General features: G+C 49.1%; 1 protein-coding gene across 1 annotated transcript in view; it reads left to right on the top strand.

Annotated features, from left to right (window-relative positions):
- PEX14 (peroxisomal biogenesis factor 14) overlaps positions 1-23,504 on the top strand; it is a 980,210-nt gene that overhangs the window by 486,235 nt on the left and 470,471 nt on the right. The window lies entirely within an intron of this gene.

The following is a 23,504-nucleotide window of genomic DNA, read 5'->3' as shown; positions in this document are numbered from 1 at the left end:
CATCCAGGCAGACAACTCAACCAGCATGTACTACATCAACAAGCAGGGAGGCACCAGATCCCATCCTCTGTGCAGGCTGGCGATCAGCATGTGGGAATGGGCCCTGGAATACGACATTGACCTCTCGGCAGTCCACCTCCTGGGGGAATCCAACCTGGAAGCGGACAGGCTCAGCAGGCTGTGAGCGGACAATTACGAGTGGCAGCTAACTGACCTCGTTTTTCAGGAGATCTTCAACAGGTGGGGTCATCCCCAGGTGGATCTCTTTGCCACGTGGCACAACAAGAGGTGCCCCCAGTTCGCATCCTGGCAGGGTCAGGGCCAGGCTCTCTGGGCGACGCATTTCACCCCCAGTGGACCGGCATGAAAGCCTACGCCTTTCCGCCCACCCCCCCTTATCCACAGGGTAATTTGCAAGATCAAGGAGTCTCACCGACTCTGCATCATTCTAATAGCTCCATGGTGGCCGGCCAGGCCATGGTTTTCGGAGCTACTCAGCCTCTCGGAGGTGCACCCGATACACCTTCCGACGGTCCCACCACATCTTCTGGCACAGCAGGGGGGCAGGATCATCCACCCCGTGCCAGCTAAACTAGCCCTCACAACGTGGTACCTGAGCAGGTAGCGCTGTGGAACCTTAGCCTTTCACAGGCCAAACTGGAGATCATACAGGGTGCCAGGAGCAATACCACCAGGGCCCAGTACAACAGCAAATGGACCAGTTTCTGCCACTGGGCAGACTCCAGGGGAATCGACCCCTTGGCCTGCAATTTGGACAACATGCTCTCCATTTCGGCGCACCTCGCTCATTTGGGCGTACAGGTGGACAGCTGCTGCACATACCTTGCAGCCATTGGGGCTTATAGGAACTCGGAGGGCATCTTTTCCTCCTCCAACCCTATAGTCAAGAAACATCTGACTGGTCTTGCTAGGCTCTACCCAGTGGAGTAACTTTGCTGAAAATGTTGGGGGGGGGGGGACATGACATCCGAAGAAAAGGTGCCCCAGCCAAATGAATGGGGACAAAATGGTGTGCCATGAAAGTTGGGGGGGGGGGGACAAACAGCCCCGTCTACCCCTAAAATTACGCCCATGGCTCTACCCGCCTGTCAAGAGACCGCACCCGGTGTGGGACCTTAACATAGTCTTGGGCGCCCTGGTGCACAAACCATTCAAGCCAATGGCGTCTGTGGATATCAGGCTGGTCACCATCAAGACAGCCTTACTAGTTGGTCTTACCTCGGCTCGCAGAGTCAGCGAGATCCAGGCATTGGTCGCCTCTGAACCATATACCACCTTTCACAAGGACAAGGTAGTCATGCGGACGCACCCGGCATTTCTGCCCAAGGTTCCATCTGCATTTCACTTGAACGAAGAAATAGTCCTTCCTACGTATTTTCCCAATCCCAAGTATGAAGCACAGAGAGTGCTGCACTGCCTGGATGTCAGGCGTGCACTAAAATTCTACTTGGACAGGACCAAAGGCTTCCGCAAATCGGATGCCCTGTTTGTCACTTTCGGAGGCTCAAGACCAGGCTATCAGGCTTCTAAGGTTTCCATATCCCGCTGGGTGGTCTCTGCCATCAAAGAAGCGTATGAGGGCCAGCACAAGCTGCTCCCGGCCAACATTGATGCCCACGCAGTCAGGGCCAAGGCAACGGCCATGTCCCTTGGCAAGTCATAAGCAGGGCGGCCACTTGGGCCTCTCCCTCGGCTTTCTGCAAGCATTACTGTTTGGATGTCGGCTCTAGATCTGATGCGGCTTTCAGATAGGCGGTTCTCAGGAACCTGTCTGCTTAAGGAGGTTCTCCTCTCCACCCTGGGGCAACAATCAGTTGTAATCGCCCATACAGTATGGAGGAAAGGGGATGGGACGTAAGAGTAATTATAAGTTACTCACCGTAATGACTAATGTACTCTTAGTGCATAGTCCCCTTTCCGCCATACGTCCCACCAGCCTCCCCCTTAATAATACCAGTGTCATTAGGCAATGTTAAATCTATGGTTGACGCGTCAGTGGGGACTGAGGTGTGGCACCGGAGAGCAGAGTCAGGGCAGCGCATGCTCCCTGGGCCGTGCCCTCGCACACCTCTAAATTTAAACAGGAATGTTTTTTCTGGTGAAAAAGGTTCCGTTTCCCGTCCCTTGGAAGGGATGCCCATACAGTATGGAGGAAAGGGGACTATGGACTAAGAGTACATTAGTCACTACGGTGAGTAACGTATAATTTTTCCACGTTGTGAAGTAATATGTTCTGAGACAACGAAGAGAACTGCAATGAGCAATAGTTTCAACCATAATGTGCTGTCTAGTGTTCTGAAGAATGTGATTGGTCCAAGACATTTTCCAGCCTGGAGGTGGGAGTTTAAATCCTCTATGGTGAGACCTTACCTTTTCCAAGCATCAACTTGGAAATAGTCGAGAAACACAGTGTGCAGTTCAGAGCAGACAATGTCGCTGTCCGGGAACAAATCCCAAAGGCAGGCAAGTGGTGGCTGTGTGAGAGGAAGCTGACCCATGCATTTCTGGATGGTCGGCCGAACCTGGAAGTAAATAGGACCGAAAGCCGTGGCTGCAGAGCATTGCCGGCGAGAAGAGAAATGGAAAGGTGAGATCCAGAGCAGCTGCATTGGGAAGCAGTGCCGCTTGTCCGCGCAGGCACCCAAAGAACGAAGTGAAAGCAGGAACTGGCAGCCAGGATGGGCTTCGTACCGATGTGAGTAGTGAGAACGCTTTGCGCCGCTGACTGGGGAACGCCGCTCGAGTTCAGCAGATACCGAGGTGAGTACCCGCCTGTGTGCGATTGGAACGAGAGAACATAGATGAAGTTGGTGAACCCAGAGGGGAGAAGGGACCACAGAAAATGAGGCAAAGAGACCTCGAAAGAGTGAATTGGTTGCCAAGAGTGGGGAAAGAGAGTGATCCTCATTGGAATCCGTTTCATCTTCATTGTCACAGTACTTTGCCATAAAGTAACTTTCTGAGGACCCATGCTCCCTTGTACTGAATTGAGGAAGAGCAAATGTAACATAGTCCTGGCAGGAGAGTTTACCAGGCGAAGAGCGGATATGAGACCTTCATCCATAAGGAATTGTGTTGTACGAGAGAACCTGGCAGGGGAGTATACCAGTTTTGCGAGTCTGGGACCCACACCCAAGTTATGTTAACTTGAAAGAAGAATCCTAAGGAAGACTTCATGCCCTTAAGATTTGAAATTGTATTGAATGGGAGAAAAGCCTGGGGAAGGGGAGTCATTTCCTCTAGAGTGAATTGCAACACAGGAGGATAGAGTTATCCTCTTGAGCTATAAAGAACTTGGTTATTCTTTGAACTTTTATTTTGGTGGCAAGAATCCTGGGGAATGGAGCCATTCCCTCTGGAGCTGTGAACATTATCCATTTGGAACTTTTGTTGGAGTTATACCCTTGGTTGAACTTGAACATTTCTGCACTTTCTGAACAAAAGACAATCCCCTTAATAGTAAGTTTTAGAATGTGAGGACATATTGACACTTCACAGACCCTTCGTTTTGGTTACACTCCCCCAGTGAACCTTCTCACTCACTCTACCACTTACCCTCCGTCAATTCCCTCATTCAATTTACAAGCTCTCTTGCATCCAAGTAACACTTTCTCTCACCAACCAATACCTTACCTTTAACATGCTGTCTCTCTTCATCTCCCCTGACTCCGCCCCACTGTCATTCCCCTGCCGGGGTTCTTGGTCTGCATCCTCACCCATTGAGGTCACCCAAACAACCCACGCTTCCATCTCTTGGTTGGTCTCTCTTATAGGGCCTCATGCCCTGTTCTTTCGCTTCCTCCAGCTCCCATTCCCGGTCCAATCACTTCCTGGATTCTCCCTCTGGGCTGGATTTCCAAGGTGCAAGGTTACAGAGTCCTTTAAGCCTGCCCCCTTTTCCCATCAGGGCAACTGGCGTCACTTATGGAGACATGATGACCTGACACGTTTGTCTCCTGCGTTGGAGAATTTCATGCTGTTACGCCAGTTCTTGCTCTTCAGCTGTCTCTCACCCCCATGGGTCTGGTATCTTGCTGGTCACCACTATGGATGCTGGATCCTCTAGTTCGGAAAGAAAAAAGAGAGACCCATGGGCCAGCAGAGTACAAGGTAGGCATGTGGTGTTTGAAAGTTTTACCCTGTACTTGCAAGCAGGCACCTGACGGACCAGAGAATGTGGCCCTTCTAACTCCACCACCCCACCTCTGAGGCAGTTGTGGCTCTGGCCACGACCCTGCTCGGCCTCCTGGGCCAGGTTGAGCTCCTAGACCAGGTTGAGAGTGCCCCCATCCAACCTTGACACAGTCAGGTCCCTGACCTTATCGCAGTAGGTAGTAACTGCTTTTCTTGATACGAAAGCCCTTGAAGTTGAAGACTGTTATCTGATCTGCATTCACCTTAGTTTACGTACTAAAGAGCACCTTGGGAATTTGGATAAGTTCTGTGGAATCGCCCATGTACCACCTCCGAGTAACTGTGCACTCCGCTTGCATGCGTCCCTGGCACCAAGAGCCCCTCTTTGTACGAGGAGGGATGCTCAATTTGACTTCTTCACATCTCCCATTGAATTGTAGGTTAATGCTTTTTGCTCTATTTAAAGCTCATAAATCTGGGTATTCTTTGAGGGAGAAAGCAAAGCTATTAACCTATAAGAATAGCTCTCCGGCAAGTATACCATCCTCCGAATCATTAACAACTTGCTCTCCTAGCGCACTTGGGATGGTGGTGTGCTACTCTTTCTTAATAATTACCTATTATGGCTACTCTGTAATTAAATAGTATAGGAATTGTATTACTGCTGCTGTATCCGATCTACATTTGAAAACGGACTGTGATCCTTACTGCTGGCATCTCAACCCTGCTCCGCTCAAGCCATTTTAGTAACTACCATTTGTCGAAATAGATAATTATCCCCACAATACAATAATGAAACCATCATGTTCTTGGTTAAAAGCTTGACGGCAAAATACCCACATTCATCAGATTACTCAAGGACACAGAGAACCTCCAAGGGACCCTTACCCCTCCAAGCACCTTATCCATAACCTAATCAGGAAATCAACAAATGACAAGAACTCGGGGGGCGGGGGGGAACCAGAACACTGCCCCAAGCAGAAATGTACATAATGTCAGAAAAGGCTACCATTGCTCCCCTCCCCCCCACAATTCCACGGTAGCCTCACTTACTATACCCAACCCTACTCCGACTTTTCGGTCTAAACCAACACAAACCCCATGTACACTGCAAACCCCACCCAAGAAACCAGAAAATATATCTACAAAAATAGGCACAGTAACAGTAAGTCAGCTATCAAAAATATAAACAACGTCCACCAGTGCATAGCCTCTAAAGTGTTTCCAGCAGGTATGTGGCGCACTGTCACGAAAAAACGCTGGTTCAGAATCAAGCCAGAAGTTCAAATCTTAATGGGAACCACACGGTGTCCCGATTCATGAAAATAAAAAACGGCCTATTGCTATAGATCATGGCGATCATGTTACTGAAAGACAAAGTGAAACTAGACGACAGACAGTTCAGAGAAGACACAGAACTTGTGTTCAACGAGCAGTCATGCAATGCGAACAGCCTGCATGCATATAAATATAGCAAAAGAATCAGGAAAACAGATGTGTGATGTAAAAAAGTGAAGTAGATTGGAGAAATGTGGAAAGTCCATAATTACCTGCTCCTCAACAAGTATATGAGAGGAGCATTCCAGAGTAGGGGAGCAAGGAAAGAGAGTGGAAACGAGAAGGAGCATAGGGGGCTTGAGTGGTCGCAAGGTGGTGCGCTGAGGATGGTCTTAACGAGTGAGGAGGAGAGTAAGGGAGTGTGATGAGCAGATTGGTAGGATGGTGCGAGTCCATGGATAGATTTGAAGTTGATGAGAAGAAGTTTATACTTGGCCTTTGTTTCATAGATGGCCAGCCAATCTCGCGACAGGCAGAGGAGGTAGAGGTAAAGTGATAAAGGTTTGTCCAGAGGTGAAAAAGCATAGTTGTGAAGACCATAGAGCAGACAGGCACAGTAGTCAGATCTACAAAGGACTAAGAAGGGGAATAGCTGTTTAGCAATATTGAAAGGAAGAAGATACATTATTTTGATATTGACGAGGTTGGCTACAGTGACATATTTGGCGATGAAGAGCGAGAAGTTGTGTGATGGGTCGAAGATGACACAAACGCTACAAGGTATCCGGTAATATTGTCCCCATATATGGTCGCCATACATAATGTCGCTGGGAAAAGGTTGTGGCAACATTATATATGGTGACCATATATATGGGGTTACGGGGATGTCCCCTGCATGTTCATTGTGATAATGACCCTACAAACAGCCATTTCTTTGGTGACTTTTTTGCCAGGTGACATTTTTGCAGGGACATTCACATGGAACAGGCTATGGGCGGAATCACAGTAAGGAGGGTAGTCGGGAGAGAAGAAGAGGAAAGGAAGAGTAGCCTGTTTGGCTGGGAATTAGAGAACTTCAGCCTTCAGGGATTTGAGAATGAGCGATTGAGATGGCATTCAATAATTGATGGCAGAGATACAGTTTGACATTTTTGGCAACCGCTCGTTGGATAAGGAGTGAAACGAGAAGACTATTTGAGTGTTGTCAGTGACGAGTGGATAGAAGAAGCCATAAGAGGAGATCGGGGTGCCAGGAGCTGAGTATAGCGAGTGAAGAGAAGTGGACCAAGTACAGGCGCTTGGAGAACTCAAACAATAATGGGGTGAATAGGGAGGTAAGGCTGTTCCAGGACACCTGAAAGTGTCTGGGGCCAAGGTACGAAGCAAACCAAGCGAGGAACTTATCTCTGATGCCAAGGAGAGATGAAATAGAGACAAGGCCAGAATGGTATTGGTTGAGAAGAATAAGAACAGATGAAAGGTTTGCCTACAGAGACGAAGAGATGAAGCTGCTGGCATTGAGGAGAGCTGTCTCTGTAGAATGCAGAGGTCAGAAGCCAGATTGAAGAGGATCCCGGAGTTTGTATCAAGGAACTCAGTGAATCGATTGAATACCACTCGCTCTAGGATTTTGGAATAGGGTGATAGAACAGAGACTGTGAAATTTGGCAGGACAGTTGGGATTTAGACCAGGTTCTTAAGCAGAGGGATGACAGTAGCTGTCATAGGTTGAGGGAACAGTGGCATTGTCAAGAGACAAGTTGAAGTAAGATGTGGAGGAACACTGGGAGCTATGTGCTTTACAATGTGCTGGGGCAGTGGGTCCGTGGGGGCGCAGTGAGGCAATAAGCTCATCAGGGTTAGTAGGAGCAAAGTAAGCCATAGGAGAGGGAGAGGAGGTAGAAGTGGTGAAGAAAAGTGAACAGGAGGAGGGGATTGAAGGTCACTAGCAAGTGTATTGTGAATGGTAGAAATTTTGGATGCAAAGTAGAAAGAAAAATCATTTGCAGAAAGAGTAGAGTAGATGTAGGTGGGGTTAGGAGATGATAGAATTGAGTTGAGAGATTTTTGGAAGCACAAAGTTTGCCAGGATTGAGACAAAATGAGAAAGAGATAGAAATCAGGTTTGGCTGAGTCAAGAGTAGAGGAATGAAGTTTTGAAGAGCACTGAGATAGAGTTGGAGATCAGAGTAGTGTTTTGACCTTTGCCAACTGCAAAGCTTTTTCCGCATTGTTGTTTCCTGGCGCAGATGATGTGTAATCCAGAGGCCATGGGGGTGGGGGGGTAGGGGGATTTGGAAGTGAGGGTAGCGATAGGAAAACAGACCATAAAGAGCAACGTTAAGGTTAGGGAAGGCTTCTTCAGTGGATGGAAAGTTGAGTTCAGCATAGGAGGATAGTGAATGGTGCAGGTCAGAGAGGTAGTCAGGGAGTTTGGAGGAAGGTAACTTGCGCTTAGTAATAGTTGTAGTAGATGGAGAGAGTGAGGAAGAAGCAGGAGTGGAGATTGAGTCAAGGATGATAGTGATAGGAGCGAGAAGGTGATGTGGAGACATTGGAGATGGAAAGTTGTGAGGAGCTGAGAATAGGGTCATGGGAGTTTCCATTTCAGTAGGTAGGCAGAGAGTGGACAGAAGAGCGTGAGTGGTTAAGCAGAATAGTCAGTGGATAAAGCAGCAGAGATGGGGGGAGGTTGAAGTCACCAATGTCAACGAGGTGGTGATCAGGAGGTAGAGAGTCAATTAGCTGGGGCTGGGAGATGTGGTCAAACAGTTGACCTACCGGACCAGTGGCCAGTAGAGAGAGAGAATATGTATGCCATAGGGGGCAGTGATTGTGGAGAGTATTAGCAGGAGATTGGGGAGTATGAGAGATAGGAAGTTTGGAGGATGAAAACAGTCCTACACTACCACCCCTGCCAGTGGGGTGAGGAGTGTGAGTGAAGGTGTAGGCAGGGTCATGAAGGGCAGCAAGGTTTGCAGAGTCATAGCGAGAGATCCAGGTTTCAGTACATATAATTGGGTCGAGAAGGAGAATGGAAGAAGTTGCAGGTAAAAGAGATTTTATTGCAGTCCGACTGTGCATTCCAAAGAGCAATGGAAAGAGCATGAGATGTAAACGCATAGCAATGTTGAGTCAGAAATAGAGAGGTGCTGGAGGTAGATGCGAGAAAACAATGTGTAATAGAAGTTAGGATTGGACTAGGTTTCATGAATAGGAAGAGTGGGGGAGCGAGAAGAGAAGTCTCGTTGAGGAGAAGAGATGACAGGGATAGCAAGAGAGTTGATATGGTTTGGAGCGGATGAGAATGAAGAGAGAAGTAGGAGGGAAAGGAACAGCTAGGATGCGAAGTGCATGACAAGGGGGCAGCTGAGAAGCAACTAAGGATACTTGCAGACAAGTAGCTGGACACAGCAAAGCAGAGGCAAAGAGACTGGTCTTTACCCTTCACTGTTACGCCCTGAACTGGGTTGCCTTTAGCTGGGATGCCCTGGCTGGATGCCCCTAGGGAGTTCAGAAGGGAGGACGCACGCTCTTGTCACCTGATCGCTTAGTCCATCAATGGTCGGTCTCTCTGATATTGTCCTTGGTGTGGCTGAGATGAGTCGATTTCTTCCTGATTGGCGTTCCCAGAAGTGCCTCTTGTGGCTTTTAGCTGAAGATAGGACTGATCTAAGAAGGTCGCACGAAGTAAAGCCACCAATCCAAGATGGCCAAAGGAAGTGATGTCACCAATCCAAGGTGGTCACTGGAAGTGTGTTCCCCAATCTAGGATGGTCGCTGGAAGTGACGTTCCAGACAGAAAGTGAACCCAAAAAACCAGAAGGGATGGCAAACGCTCTCGTTACCTGATCACATAGTCCTTAAGTGGTTCGCCTTTCTGATATTGTCCCCGATGTTGCTGGGATGAGGCGATTTCTGCCCAATTGATGTTCCCAGAGGAGCCTCTTGTGACTCTCAGCTGGAGATGGGCTGATCTAAAATGGCCACAGGAAGAGGAAGGGATGTCACCAATCCAGGATACCTTCCCTGGAAAAACTTGTATTTCATCCTGTGACTTTTGGGCACTAGTGCCCATACATCTTAGGGCTGGAAAGGGAATTATGGTTGTGTCAGTTCTATTAATTTTAACTTAATCTGATTGCTTACCTGACAGACCTGGCTAATTATTGAATGGTGTGTTGTAAGTGTACTGGTGAATATATATTTGTGTTATTTGGTTTTGTGTGGTAGTACCTGCTGGTTTCATTTCTTAATGTGTTCCCAAAAGGCCCAATAAATAATTGTATTTCTATACAAATGGTCTAAGCAGAATTATTGTGTTATTCTGTGTGGACTCTTTGAGTCCCTAGACCACTCTCACTCACTCCTAGGATTAAGCCTTGACTGCTCTCTCACAGTTTCTTGATTGGGTTTTGGGCTACACTCTTAGAAACCCCATGTTCACCATAACTAGGGTGGCCTCTTAAAACCTTACCCTCGGGTTGATTTTAAAAATCCATCTTAACCATACCGTGGCAAAGCTTGGACTTTCGACAGGATTGTTTGTTCGAGGGGATTGGGTCCTCCGACGTATTCCATATCTATGACAGTAATCACCACAGCTGTGCTGCTTCGGAAAATCTTTCTGCGTCCTGCATCGATGACGTTGATACACCGCCCTCGAGGACCTCCTCCGACGGCCGACGTCACTGGATGTTATAAGTAGGCTGCACGACGCCCGTAGCCTCAGTTCCGTTTTTTCCGTGAACGTGTTCGCTTCGGAGATCTCGGCGCGCCCCGACTCTTTGGAGTTTCTGTTCTTTCTCGGTTCTTCGAACCTGTTCGTATTGTGAAGTACATTCTTTGTGAAGATGTCTACCTCTTCTTCCACCCCGCTTCCGGGCTTCAAGAAGTGTGGGGACTGCGGGTCCAAGATGTCGGTGACGGACTCGCACGATGCCTGCCTCTGGTGCCTCGGGGAGGCCCACGACACGGATGATTGTGTCGACTGCCAGTCGCTTACGTCCAAGGCCTTGCGGGAACGTAAGAAGAAGCTGTCGGTCGGTAAGGTGTCCAAGCCCCGGAAGGCGAGGTCCACTGGGCTTTCGACGGACGATTCGAGGGGCGACTCTCCGCATCGTAGTCGTAAGTCTAGGGGGTCTCGGAGTGGTTCCCGCCACTCCTCTGCCTCTTCGAGTCACTCCCGGAAGCGCCGTCATTGGTCGCCTTCCCCGTCCTCTTCCGAGGACTCTGCCCGTCGGCGGGTTTCCTATCCCACCAAGCGATCCTCTCCGGAGGAGCGGGCTTCCTCCGGGAAGACAATGTTGGCGATTCTTGAATCGCAGGACTCCGGTCCGTCCGCACCTCCGAGAGGGGTCGGTCGTGACCGTACTGGAGACACCGCTCGTACGCCTTCGGGCTCGGGTGGTCGGCACGATTTGCGGGAGAATCGTTCCAGTCATGCCCGTTCCAGGTCCCGGTCATCGATGCGCTCAAGCCCGTGTGCACCTGTGAAGTCTTCCAAGAAGACGTCGACGCCGGTGGTGCCGAGGTCGTCGACAGACTCTCGAGGCTCCACCTCCGAGGAAGTTGTCGACTCCAATCGGCGCCCAGGCTGTCGAAGGACACGCTCGGGGCTCCGCCCTCGAGGCCTGTGTCGAAGCCGTCGATGTTGTCGGCGCCGCGCTCGACGCCTTTCGAGGCTGTGGTGTCGGAGGTACCCCGTGGCACGGTGGAACCCCCTGGAAAGGCTCTGGCCAAGGCAAAACATGTCTTTCTACCCTATTCAATGCCCACTTTTCAGCCTATGGACTATATTTCCGAGGTGGATGAGGGTTCTGAAGATGGGTTGGTTCCGGACACGGTACCAGATGAGATTCTTTCTGGTCATAGCCAGATTGAGGACTTGCGTCATTCACTGAATGACGCCAGTGGTCTGGACACCTCTCCGCAGGTGGAGTTCTGTAGGCCTGAGCCTGGCACCCATGCCGAGTCATCGTACCGGCACCTTATGTCGAGGGTCACCGACTACTTGGGGTGGTCGGCGCCCCCAGTTGATTTTGTGCAGGCTGACCTTACGGATATCCTCGATCAAGGTCCACCCACTGACCCGATACTGCCATTCCATATGGCACTGCAAAGAAGGGTGGCAGCGGCTTGGACTGCTCCGGAGAGTCTCCCGGCAGTGGGCAAGTCTTTGCCGTGAAAATACCGCCCAGCCAGTACTGACCCTTGCTACTTGTCCATGCACCCCACTCCGGAGAGTTTGGTGGTGCAGGCGGCTATGGCTCCAGCTAAGCAGGCGTCGTATCCTACCATTCCTCCTGATAGGGACGACAAGCGTTTTGAGGGCTGGGCGAAGAAAGTGTTTTCTTCAGGGGGTATGGCGTTTCAGGCAGCCAACTCTGTATGTGCCTTGTCTCGTTTCACGCACACTCTGTGGAACTGTATTGCCTGAGCTGCTGAACATATTCCCGAAGGGGACGAACGGGATGGTTTTCTTGCTATGGTCCAGGATGGCAAGGATGCCATGCGTGAGGCCGTTCAGTCGGGTTTGGACATGGCAGATTGCGTCAGCCGGTCCACGGCGGTGAGCACCGTAATACGCAGGTTTGCGTGGTTGCGGAAGTCGGGGTTTGCTCCTGATGTGCAAGCCCGGCTCCTCAACATGCCCTTTGTGGTGTCCATCTTTTTGGCAGCAAGTCTGACGAGAGCCTTGAGCGGTTGCAGACCTCAAAAGCTGCAGCGCAGTCGTTGGGAACGCAGCAATGTAGAGGAGGTTCCTTTCATTATTACTCATCCTTTGGTAAAGCGAAAGTAGCTGCTAGTCAAAGGAGCCACCGTAGGAGTGCCAGAGGTGGAAAACAAGGTACTCGAGGTGCCAAGGCCGCTCGGGCTGTTGCCTCTTTGCCCTCAGGCAACGCTGCAGCCGCTCCAGCTCAGTCATGAGGCCATGTCCCATGGTTCGCCGGTTGGGGGAAGGCTGGCGCAGCATCTTGTAGAGTGGCGCACCATTAATTCAGACGTGTGGGTTCTGGAGATCATAACCCACGGCTACTGTCTTCCTTTCTGGCAGAGGCCTCAAGACAATCCAACGGGGAAGCTCTTTGAAGATTCCGGATCCGCTCCTTGCGCATGAAATTCAATGCCTGCTGGAGAAAGGTGCCATAGAACTGGTGCCTGTAGCGGAGAGGAACAAGGGATGGTATTCCCCTTATTTTTTGATTTCCAAGAAAGACGGGGGATTGAGACCCATCATGGACTTGCGCGGTTTGAACAAATTCCTCAGGAAGGACAAGTTCAAGATGGTTACTCTCTCTCAAGTCCTCCAGGCTCTTCAACTTCAGGACTGGTTGGTGTCTCTCGACCTCAATGACCCTTATTTTCATGTGCCGATACATCCAAAGCACAAGAAGTACCTGAGGTTCGCGGTTGGCGACTCGCACTTTCAGTTTCTGGTCCTGCCGTTCAGATTGACCTCCTGCCCGAGGGTCTTCACCAAGCTCATGGTAGTAGTGGCAGCGCACCTCAGGAAAGGGGGGATTCACGTCTACCCCTACCTGGACGATTGGTTGATCAGGGCACGCTCTCCTGAGCAAGTCCTGGATCATCTGTCAGTCACCTACCACTCCCTCCACAAGCTGGGCTTCTCCCTCAACTTAAAGAAGTCCCATTTGACACCAACTCGGAGGCTCCAGTACATCGGAGCTGTGCTCGACACGTCTCTGGGGCAGTGTTTTCCTCCCCAGGTGAGGGCTCATCACATTCAGCAGATGGTGCACAAGTTTCAGCTTGCCCAGAGTCTCCCAGCGTTCGAGTTCTTGAGATTGCTCGGCCTCATGGCATCTTGCATTCTTCTGGTGCCAGAGGCCAGGTTGCGGATGAGATCTTTGCAATGGGCACTCAAGCTCCAGTGGTCTCAGTCCTCCGCAGGTTGTCGGACCCTGTTCAGGTGCCGTCCTCGGTCGCCCAGGACCTTCTGTGGTGGGCCGTCGAAGACAATCTGATGAAGGGGGCTCCAGTTTGGCTACCCTGGCCGGAGGTGACGATCGTGACGGACGCATCCCTCACGGGATGGGGAGCTCATGCCAACGAGGACAGTCAGCGGTCGTTGTTCTCCGTCGGAGTCCAAACTCCATATCAATCTGTTGGAGCTGAGGGCCCAACAGAGGCTGAAGGCTTTTCTGCCGACTGCGAGGGAAGAATGTCCTGATCCTGACGGACAACAGGGTGGCCATGCACTACCTCAACAAAAAGGGGCAGGGTTACTTCTTCTGTGCAGGGAGGCAATGCAGCTCTGGTTCTGGACAATCCAGCAGGAAGTTTCGATCTAGGCAGTTCATCTGGCCGGAGACGAAAACGAGACGGCAGACGCTCTGAGCAGGCAGAGCACAATCTCTCACGAGTGGGAGTTGGCTCAGGAGATTCTCCTGGAGATCTTCGCCCTTTAGGGGACCCCTCAAGTGGATCTCTTCGCCTCCAGTGTCAACCGGAAGTGCGAGAGGTTCTGCTCGCAGGAATTTCCTCCAAAAGGAGCCTTAGGAGACGCGTTCGTGGTGGAGTGGTCATTCCCACTGCTGTACGCGTTTCCTCCAGTCCCCGTCATCCCGCAAGTACTGCGGAGGTTACGGAGGTTCGGTTCCTGGATGATCCTCATTGCTCTGGCGTGGGCCCGGAGAACGTGGTACCCGGACCTTCTTGACTTGTCCATCTGCCCTCCAGGTCGTCATCCCTACCGAGACGATCTGCTCTCACGGCAGGGGTGGGGGTCAGGTTCTCCATCCAGAGGTCAGATCCCTCAACCTTCACGCTTGGTTTCTGAAAGGTTGAGGTATAAGGATTGGGACCTCCCTGAAGACGTGATGGAGGTGTTGCTCTCAGCCAGACGGCCAGCAACAAAGTCCCTGTACCATTGCCGTTGGCGTAAGTTCTGCGACTGGTGCAGGGTTAAGAATGTGGATCCTTTTGCATGTGACATTCCCATGGTTCTGTCTTTTTTGCTTTCTTTAGCCTACAGGGGCTTGCAAGTGGGTACCGTTAAAGGTTACCTGGCGGCGCTGTCCATATTTAAGCGCTCGTCTGAAGAGTGTTCCTATTATAAAATTCTTTTAATTTCTCAGTTTCTGAAAGGGCTCACTAATGCTTTCCCTCTGTCACCTTTCCAGGTGCCCGGTTGGGATTTGAACCTTGTTCTTAAGTTTCTGATGGGTGCTCCATTTGAGCCTTTGCATTCATGCCCTTTGTGACTTAACCCTTAAAACTGTGTTTTTGGTTGCGGTCACTTCCGCTCGCAGAGTAAGTGAGTTACAGGCACTTTCAGTTAAGCCACCCTTCACTGTGTTTCGTAAGGACAGGGTTGTCCTTAGAGTTCGTCCTTCCTTTCTTCCGAAGGTGGTGTCGGAATTTCATTTAGGCCAGAAGGTTGTTCTTCCGGCATTTCATCCTCCTCCACATCCTGGTAAGGAAGAGTAGAGGCTCCATGGGCTTGATCCTAGGAGAGCGTTAAGCTTTTATATTTCACGCATGTCCCTGGTCAGAGTGGACGATCAACTCTTCATTGGTTACGCTGGAAAGCGTTTGGGACAAGCTGTGACTAAGCAGACTTTGTCTTGCTCGATTATTCTGGCTATTTCTGAATGTTACCGCTTGGCCGGTAAGGACCCACCGGCCGGCTTGCGGGTCCATTATACCAGGGGTATGGCTGCCTCTACTGCCCTGCAGAGGGGTGTTCCTATTCGTAACATCTGTGATGCAGCCACCTGGGCTTTGGTCCATACTTTTGTACGTCTACTGTCACTACCCCCTCGATTGTATCAGTGGGCAGGATCTGGCCTTTGGCAAGGTGGTCCTTTACTCAGCAATTTGATTGGGCATTCTAAATTTCTATCTTCTAAATTCTTTTTCCCACCTCCTTATGTTGGTACTGCTTTGGGAGTCTGTCATAGATATGGAATACGTCGGAGGACCCATTCCCCTCGAAGAACAAGTTACTCTCTTACCTGGTAACGTTTTTTCGATGGGATGGTCCGACGACGTATTCCATATCGCTCCCTCCCTGCCTTCCCCGCTACAGAATTTCTTATGCGATTGCAGCTTACGTTTCCGCAAGGCTTTGTGTGGTCAGACTGGCAGAAGACTGGTGCCACACGTTCTGGGAAAAAACTACAACTGAGGCTACGGGCGTCGTGCGTCCTACTTATAACATCGGGTGACGTCGGCCGTCAGAGGAGGTCCTCGAGGGCGGCGTATCGACGTCATCGGCGCAGGACGCAGACGCCAAAAGATTTTCTGAAGCAGCACAACTGTGGCGATTACTGTCATAGATATGGAATACGTCGTCGGACCATCCCATCGTAAGAACGTTACCAGGTAAGAGAGTAACTTGTTCTTTTTCCTGAGATACAGTATCCAACCTGACCACAGCAAAAGGCCCACCAGGGAACCGCACAGTGTCCCCGTCGAGCTGTTTATAAGAGACATAGAAAGGCCTTTGTGGAACACTTTATGAAGAAAGAAGACTTTTTTGGTTTTACCTTTCTGAGCTCTATATTTTCAGAATTCCAAATAAATGAAGTTTGAACTAAAGCCAAGAGTCTCATCCTCTGTGGAGTCCTCTTGGCTTAGGAACAGATGGTAGTAGCAGTGCGATCAACCGAGGCCTGACTAGAGACCCGGTGAGGGGCACAAAAAAGCCAATTAAGGAACCTTGCGCTTGCTTGAAATTAATGATGGGAAGGCAGCAGGTGACCAGAGGATGTGAGTGCCTTGCCCTGGCACTACACGGTGAGACAGAACTAAGGTGGGTTTGCCAGTCTCACTGCGCCAACACAATAAACAAACAGATACTGCTTAAATTGCAGATTTATTGCAAAAACCAATGAACAGCCTGACATGTGTAATCGAGCAGTCCTTGCTCTTCCTCTGAGGCTTATAATTGAAGACACACTAACGCGGTCATTTAACTGGTAGGATTGCTGAATTATAATTCTTTGCAGTTGCGGCAAAGGTTGTATGACCCTACAACCTTTGCCGCAACTGCGAAGAATTATAATTCAGCAATCCTACCACTTAAATGACTACGTTAGTGTGTCTTCAATTATAAGCCTCAGAGGAAGAGCAAGGACTGCTCGAAACACGTGTCAGGCTGTTCATTGGTTTTTGCAATAAATCTACAACTTAAGCAGTATCTGTTTGTTTATTGTGTTGGCGCAGTGAGACTGGAAAACCCACCTTAGTTCTGACTAGAGAACCGCCTGTTATTTCCATACAACACTCTCTAAGTAGACACGATTAATCCATGGGATGGGCTTCCTTTCCAAGCCACCATTGTTTACCTCTTCAGTGGTCAAAAGATGTGGTCAAAAGATATAGTGTACCTCGCAAAGGTTCATCTCTAGTTCCTACATGGTTAAGGATGGAGTTTCCGGAGTTAATCCATAGCAGGATTGTGGCTATGCCAGATGTTTACTTTCTGGGGGAAATTAAGATATTGCTGTTTAATTAAAGTAACTGAAATTTCATAGTGTTTAAGGGTAACACAATTGCCCAAATCATATGTAAACATTACATTCCAAATATGGTAGATAAAACTGCAGGTCTAAGCCCTCCCAAAAGAGAAAGGTATGTGTTTTGGTTCACTGATTCTTCACTAAAACACCACAGTACGAACTAGCAATTCCCCAAAGTTCTGGGTGAGACAGTCTGCTCAAATTACTTTACGAGACAGTGACCCTTTTGCAGATTTTGCTGCAGCTCAGAGAAGTGACCTCTCCCTTCTGTTGGCCTATGATGTGTTTTCTGAAGAGGTGAAATTTCAGAAATATGCCCCATAATTCGAGACATGGCAGGGGAATCTTTATCACACAGAAAATAACCCTACCAGGACTCGGCAAATGAGCTACCAGCTGTTATGCCCAGCCCCTTTTTCGAACGGGTGTTGTGAGTCTGATCCATTCCAATGTATACTTGGGACACCAAGGAATAGCCATAACACAGGACCAATTATTAAGATATTTGTTTTGGCTGGAGATCTATAAACTGATTCAGCGTTACTGTTGTCCTTTACAATTTGCCAGTGATGTGGGTTGAGCCCCTTTGCAGTCTCTTCATTTTATTGACATCACATTCTCTCGGATCGGAAATCATATCGTGGGACCTCTCATACTTTCCAAGCATGGTTAACAAGTATATTCTCATCATTGTCGAGTATATCACTAGATATCCTGATGCATTTCCCCTTAGGTCTAACACTATACAAGAAATCCTGATACTTTTGGTCCTGAGCTTGTCCTTGGTGAGACTCCCGAAGAAGAGTTTGACACATCAAGGAACCACCTCCTTATTGATACTGATGTCTGACTTGAAGATACTCCTATATATAGAGACTATGGGCCTCATTACGACCCAGGCGGTAACCATGGCGCTAGTAGCGCCATGGTTGCCACCGGTATTTTACCGATTCCGCCATGGTGAATGGCGGAATTACCGCCCCATTCCAAGGTTGGCGGGGTGGTAATTCCCCATTCACCATTGGCCCTTCCCCATTCCCATTTTTGCCCCCATAGGGCTCAATGGAAATGGGGAAGGCGGTAGTTACGGTACCGCAAATTGCGTTACCGTAATTACCTCCAAGGTCCCTTTGCGACTCCAATCCTTAACGGCTGGTAAAACCAGCCATTAAGGTGGGAACCCGCAAAGGGACCTCGTAATTAGGCAGTAAGGGGTTAACGGCGCCGCAACCTTTTACGGTGCCGTTAACCCCTTACCGCCTGGGTCGTAATGAGGCCCTATACGTACCCCCTTTTACCACCTCCAAAATGATGGCTTAGTGGAGAAGCCTAACAAAACACTCATGAGTCCTTTGCACAATGCCATTGACAAAGACACGCAAGACTGGGTTCAGCTGATGGCCCCTCAAGCTGTGCGGAAAACACAGCATACTTCCATGCTCTTCCCTCCCTTTGAATTGGTGTTTGGGAGGGAGTTTCAAGAAATATTGGAGATTGTGATGAATCCCAGGATGTCGTCTCTACTTCCATGGGGGAACCCCTTCCCATGATGCCGGGGAGGTGAGGCCGCTACCCGATAGTCTCCCTGGGGTGGTACTCAGCAGGTGGATCTCATGGGGAGGGAAACCCCCCTGTGAGACGAGGGACGACACCTTGGGAGAAACATGGTATAATTCCCCTACACCCCCAACCTCCCTCACCCTCTTACCCTGCCTAGGACATAACCCACACTTCCATGTATGTCTGCAGAATAGACAATGTCACTTCCCCAAGAAACACTGAGATGAGGAAGAACATGGAGTATAGGGATGACTATAGTACTGGGACGGGGAAGAAGTGTGGAGTAATGTGGAATAATCCACCGAACCACTACAAGCGCACTAGTACATTTGCGTGAAGCAAATCGTAATGGAACATTTAAAGGGAAGAAGGACTTGATGATGAGAGAAGCCCTTCCATCAGGAAGCAGGAGATACGAATCCTGGAAGCATTAAAGGAGACGGGACGCCGTTGGTACCAGGAGCGGGGTGCTTATCCGCTGGCAGAGGTGTTCCCGAAGCGTCCGTCACAGATGAACATCCGAGAGGAGCAGAAGCCTAAGGCCCCAGCCAGAAGGGAAGCCTGGAGCGTGTGGAGACCGGGAGTCAGCACAGAGCCACTGCAGTCTCTGAAAGCTGCAAAGGGCAACCGAGGTGACCCGAAGTCCCCGCAAACAACCGAAGACTACCTATAAACTCTCCAGAGTGGTCCGGGAGAAGGGGATGGTTGGCTGGGTGACTAAAAGAAGGGAGAATCACGAAGGCGAGTCTGCGACCTGCACCCACAGACCTAATCAAGGCCTCCAAAAGCAATAGTCACAGTATCTGGCACAATAGTGTACCAGGTTGGCTGTGACCAAAGAAGTATAAGCAAAGCAAGAAGACCACCATAAATACCAAAAGGGCAAGTCTGGAATTCACACCCATATGAAGAGAGAGGCAACGCCCTCTTTATAGTCGCAGTTCCTGGCAGGATGGTTGACCAGGTTGGCTGTGAAACCAAGAAGAAAACAAGAGGAATCTGATAGTCGCAGTATCTGGAGAAACCAGAGCCAGGTTGTGAAATGTACTGAGCAGAAACTAGTAATTTCTACATACTAGAAAATTGAGATATTCCTACAGCATTTTGACGAGGAAAGGGAGGAAACCGAAAGAGAAGCAAAGCCACCCCTCCCCCTTCTGTTGTTTTGGGGACATTTCTGGAACACTGAAAGAACGAAGACCTTCGTTGGACATTCAGAGTATGAGACGACCTGGAGAGTAAGGTTGTCCTTCCTTTTGAAGTTTATTTGTACCACCATTTTGGAACTTTGTTTTGTAAACTGGACAAAAAACTTTGAGACTATCGAAGATCCACTTTTCACATTAGTTTGAGTTCTTAGTGCAAGGGCTGGAAAGAGAATTTTTTACACAACGCTGGACTTATTTCTATGTAATATCCTGACAGACTCCTTAGAATATTCTTTTGAGGCTGGGAAACCACTCTTAGTATGAGGGATAGGAAGGGATTTCCCCAAACCTCATTTATTCAATATAAGACTTTGAAAGCTATTATGCCACCTGTGTGTCAGTCTCCTCCTTCCACACCCTTACAGTATGCTATGAGAATATTGGGAGAGACAGGATGACACACAGCAGAATTTGACCCACTTTGTGCAAGATAATGCAAACACACATCCACTTGGTATGCACTTTGGTGAAGCAACACCCTCGAGAGACCCCGAGAGAGAGCGAGACACACAGACGCACACAATATGAGGTGGGGGGAAGCCCAAAAGTAGTTGGAGGAGAAACCCAAGGAGAAGTGGGAAAGATCAGAGAACATTGACAGAAATTAATCCTAGGAAGAGAGGAAGAGACTGGAGGTGAGCGGGTTAATGTTGAAAGCCCCTTGGAGACACAGTGCTAGCTACAGTCGGGCAGTAGGACACCACCAGTCTGCCTGTTGTCAGGAAGAAGTCGAAGAAGTAACAAGAATGTAACAGGTTAGCTGACAGATAGCTGAAGGGTCAGAGCTGAGACCTAGAGAAAGGCTGAAGTGAGCTTCGGTTTGGCGGTTAGGAAAGTGAGACAGGATTGGGGAAAAGGATAAGTTCTCTGAGGCACAGAAGCAACCAAGGACCTGGCCATGTAAACAGAGGACACCTCCCCCCAGCCTATCTTACCTCTTTGAGACTCTTTGGAGCCTGCTATGACAAAGTTTGGAATTTCAACAGGAGTGTTTGTTCTACTTCAGTGTTGCTACCCAACCTTTGGCCACAAGCAAAAGCTCACCTGGAACCAGTAGATCATCCTGTGTGCTAGGCTGCGCTTAAGTGATTTTGCGCAATACCGGGGACAGATGCTGAGCCTTTGCAGGGTCCCTTGTTTCCCTGTGGCCTACTTAAGCTTGGGTTGGTGGGCCAGTGCTGGCCCTGTCCATCCCTGATCGTCAAGGTTGTTGCTATATTCGTGCACAGATTCCACTCTTCCTCCTTCCAGTCTGAGTTTATGAATGTGACCTTCGTGCACTCCCAAGCACTGCGTTCTACTGTTTCTTTATTTCTGTACATATGCCGGAGGCAGCAGTGTCGTGGCCACTTGGCAGAGCTGGCATGGAGTTCTTCCAGCTCCCTGTGCTGAATGTTTCTATTTTCGAGACCTAATCTGCGCCTGGATATTTTTCAACACTTGATCAGTCTTTGGGAGCAATACTTTAGCCATTAGAAAGAACATTACTCGAGGAAAGTATGTTACTTTCCCCGGTGTCCTTGTGCCTATATTCTCTTGCCTCCCTGCCACTATATATTGTGCTTACTCTACCATATTCGCTAATTCTTCTCCCTGTTCTTCTCCATCTTGATTTTGCTTCCCCTTTTTACCATCCAATACTTTGTCTTGTCTGTCAGTTAGCTATATTCTCATGTCTCTTCTCCTAGTTTCCTACCGTAGGTACTCCAGTCCCTTGCCCGTACATCATCGTGTCCCTTGTCCTAATGTTCTCCTGGCTCTCGCCCCTATTTGCTCCTGTCCCTTGCTGCGTGTTCTTCTTTGCCCTGCCCAGGTGTTGCTCTGCCCCTCGCTCGCCCAGGTGTTGCTCTGCCCCTCGCTTGCCCAGGTGTTGCTCTGCCCCTCGCCCATGTCTAGCTCTGGCCCTCACACCTGTACTGCTCTCACGTATTCTAATGTTTTCTGCTCCTTTATTGGCTTGTTTTTCATTCCTACATTCTCATGTCTCGCTCTTATAATCGCCTATCCAACGCCCCTCTCTCGTCACTATATTCAGGGTCGGACTGGGGCATAACATTGTCTCGGGCAACCATGAATAAGTGGCCCACGGTGCAAAAAGCAATTCATTCATTTTGTGACAGACTGTTGAACTGTACCCAAGTGGAGTTGCTTGATAAAATGTGATGCAAATAGTGCATTTTAAAGAATATGTATTCCACAACACTGGTCAAAACTACTAGCCGCATGGTGAAGTAACTCATCAAACTGCCCACATTGGTCAAAAAACTGGCCCACACAAGCATTTTGCGTTTTGGTTCTGGCATTGCCCTGTTGCCCTATAGGCCAGTCCCAGCTGGCTTATATTCCGTTTCTCACCCTTTTTTCCTTTGTGTCCGTCGCATTTTCTCATTTGTCTCATCGCTCTATTCGAACATCTGTCACCACTATTGTCACTCACCCCTTTGTTTTCGTGTCTCTCACACTATATTCTGCAGCCTCTTCTCCAATATCGGCCGCCCATATATTGTCTCCAGTCTATAAAATGTATATAAAATTATTTTGATTATCATGACCGGTCCTTGCCTTGTTTTTTCGACACTTTGTCTCTGCTTCCTGTTTCTCGCGTTTGTGTGGAATCTCGTTACAATGAGAGCTTTTTAAGCATTGATTTCAAGAACCATGCTAATTTAATAGACCCGTCATTACCGAGAAGTCCTCGCAGTCGAGCCTAGCTTTCCAGGTCACCGACCTTTTAATTATGGACCTTGTTCAAAGGGTCAGGCTAATATCGACTAGCCCCTTTCCTGCCACATGCCCCAAGTTGCACATCGGAGGAGAGTCTCTTCCATCTGCCAGAGGAAAAAAAAAGTAAATTATAACCACCTGATTTCCTAAAACTAATGTTATCCTTTGACTTCCCTGTGTAATTAATTATGTGCAGAACAGTGTCTGAAAGTCGCAGTACAGATCATCGCCTGAATCCCCGCTGCTGTGGTTGGGGTAGAGCTGGGAAGAGATTTATCGTACAAAAGTGTCTAATTTAGCGCTGCCCTTTCAATACCTGGCTGACCTTTAATGCCACTACCTGCCACTGGCTTCATAATCTCTGTACCACCCATGCAAGGGTCTCTGCTTCACCAACTGTCATTGCTCTAGAACTACTGAAACTGCGTTTTCGGGCTTCATCTCTACCATCCCTGTCAGGATAAATCTAATAAATCTCTGCACCTTCTCTGACCACCCCACAACTTGCCCACTGGAGAGGTCTAATTAATCATTTGGGTTTGCCCCATGAATATCCATGCACCCTTTCCAGAACCCTAAAAGGGACCTGTGCTAATCCTGCAAGCGTTACGGATGTTCTGTTTTCCTCTGCCAGTTCCCTACCAACCATGAAGTGTGATGGATGTAAAAACTTTGAATTAATCGTAACCAAAGGTGATTACTTCGGCACCTTTTCACAAGTCCTTTAGTCTGCTGTGTCATTGCCGAAATGAAAAATCATATGCAAATTATGCTGAACCTCACTGTCCGAAGGGGCGTTCAGCCCAAACTGCAAGGGGCTTCCCTTCTACACAAGACCACGATTCTAAGTGATCCGACCGCGGCTGAATTTGCCACAGCCGAAACGTTCGCATGAGAAAGGTGCGAACTACCAAAAGTTTGCACCTTTCTCATGCGAACACACTTACATACTCACACCCACACACACAACAAACCCGTAACACCCCACACCCTCAACACACTCCCACCCACACCCCCAACATAAACAAACCCCACTTACCTTCTTCACGCTGGGTTTCTGCAGCGCCAGTTTCCTTTCATTTCCGTGATC

Source organism: Ambystoma mexicanum, chromosome 8 (assembly GCF_040938575.1).
Source record: "Ambystoma mexicanum isolate Mex_15411 chromosome 8, UKY_AmexF1_1, whole genome shotgun sequence".
Lineage (NCBI taxonomy): Eukaryota > Metazoa > Chordata > Amphibia > Caudata > Ambystomatidae > Ambystoma > Ambystoma mexicanum.
This window is presented reverse-complemented; position numbering and strand designations above follow the sequence as displayed.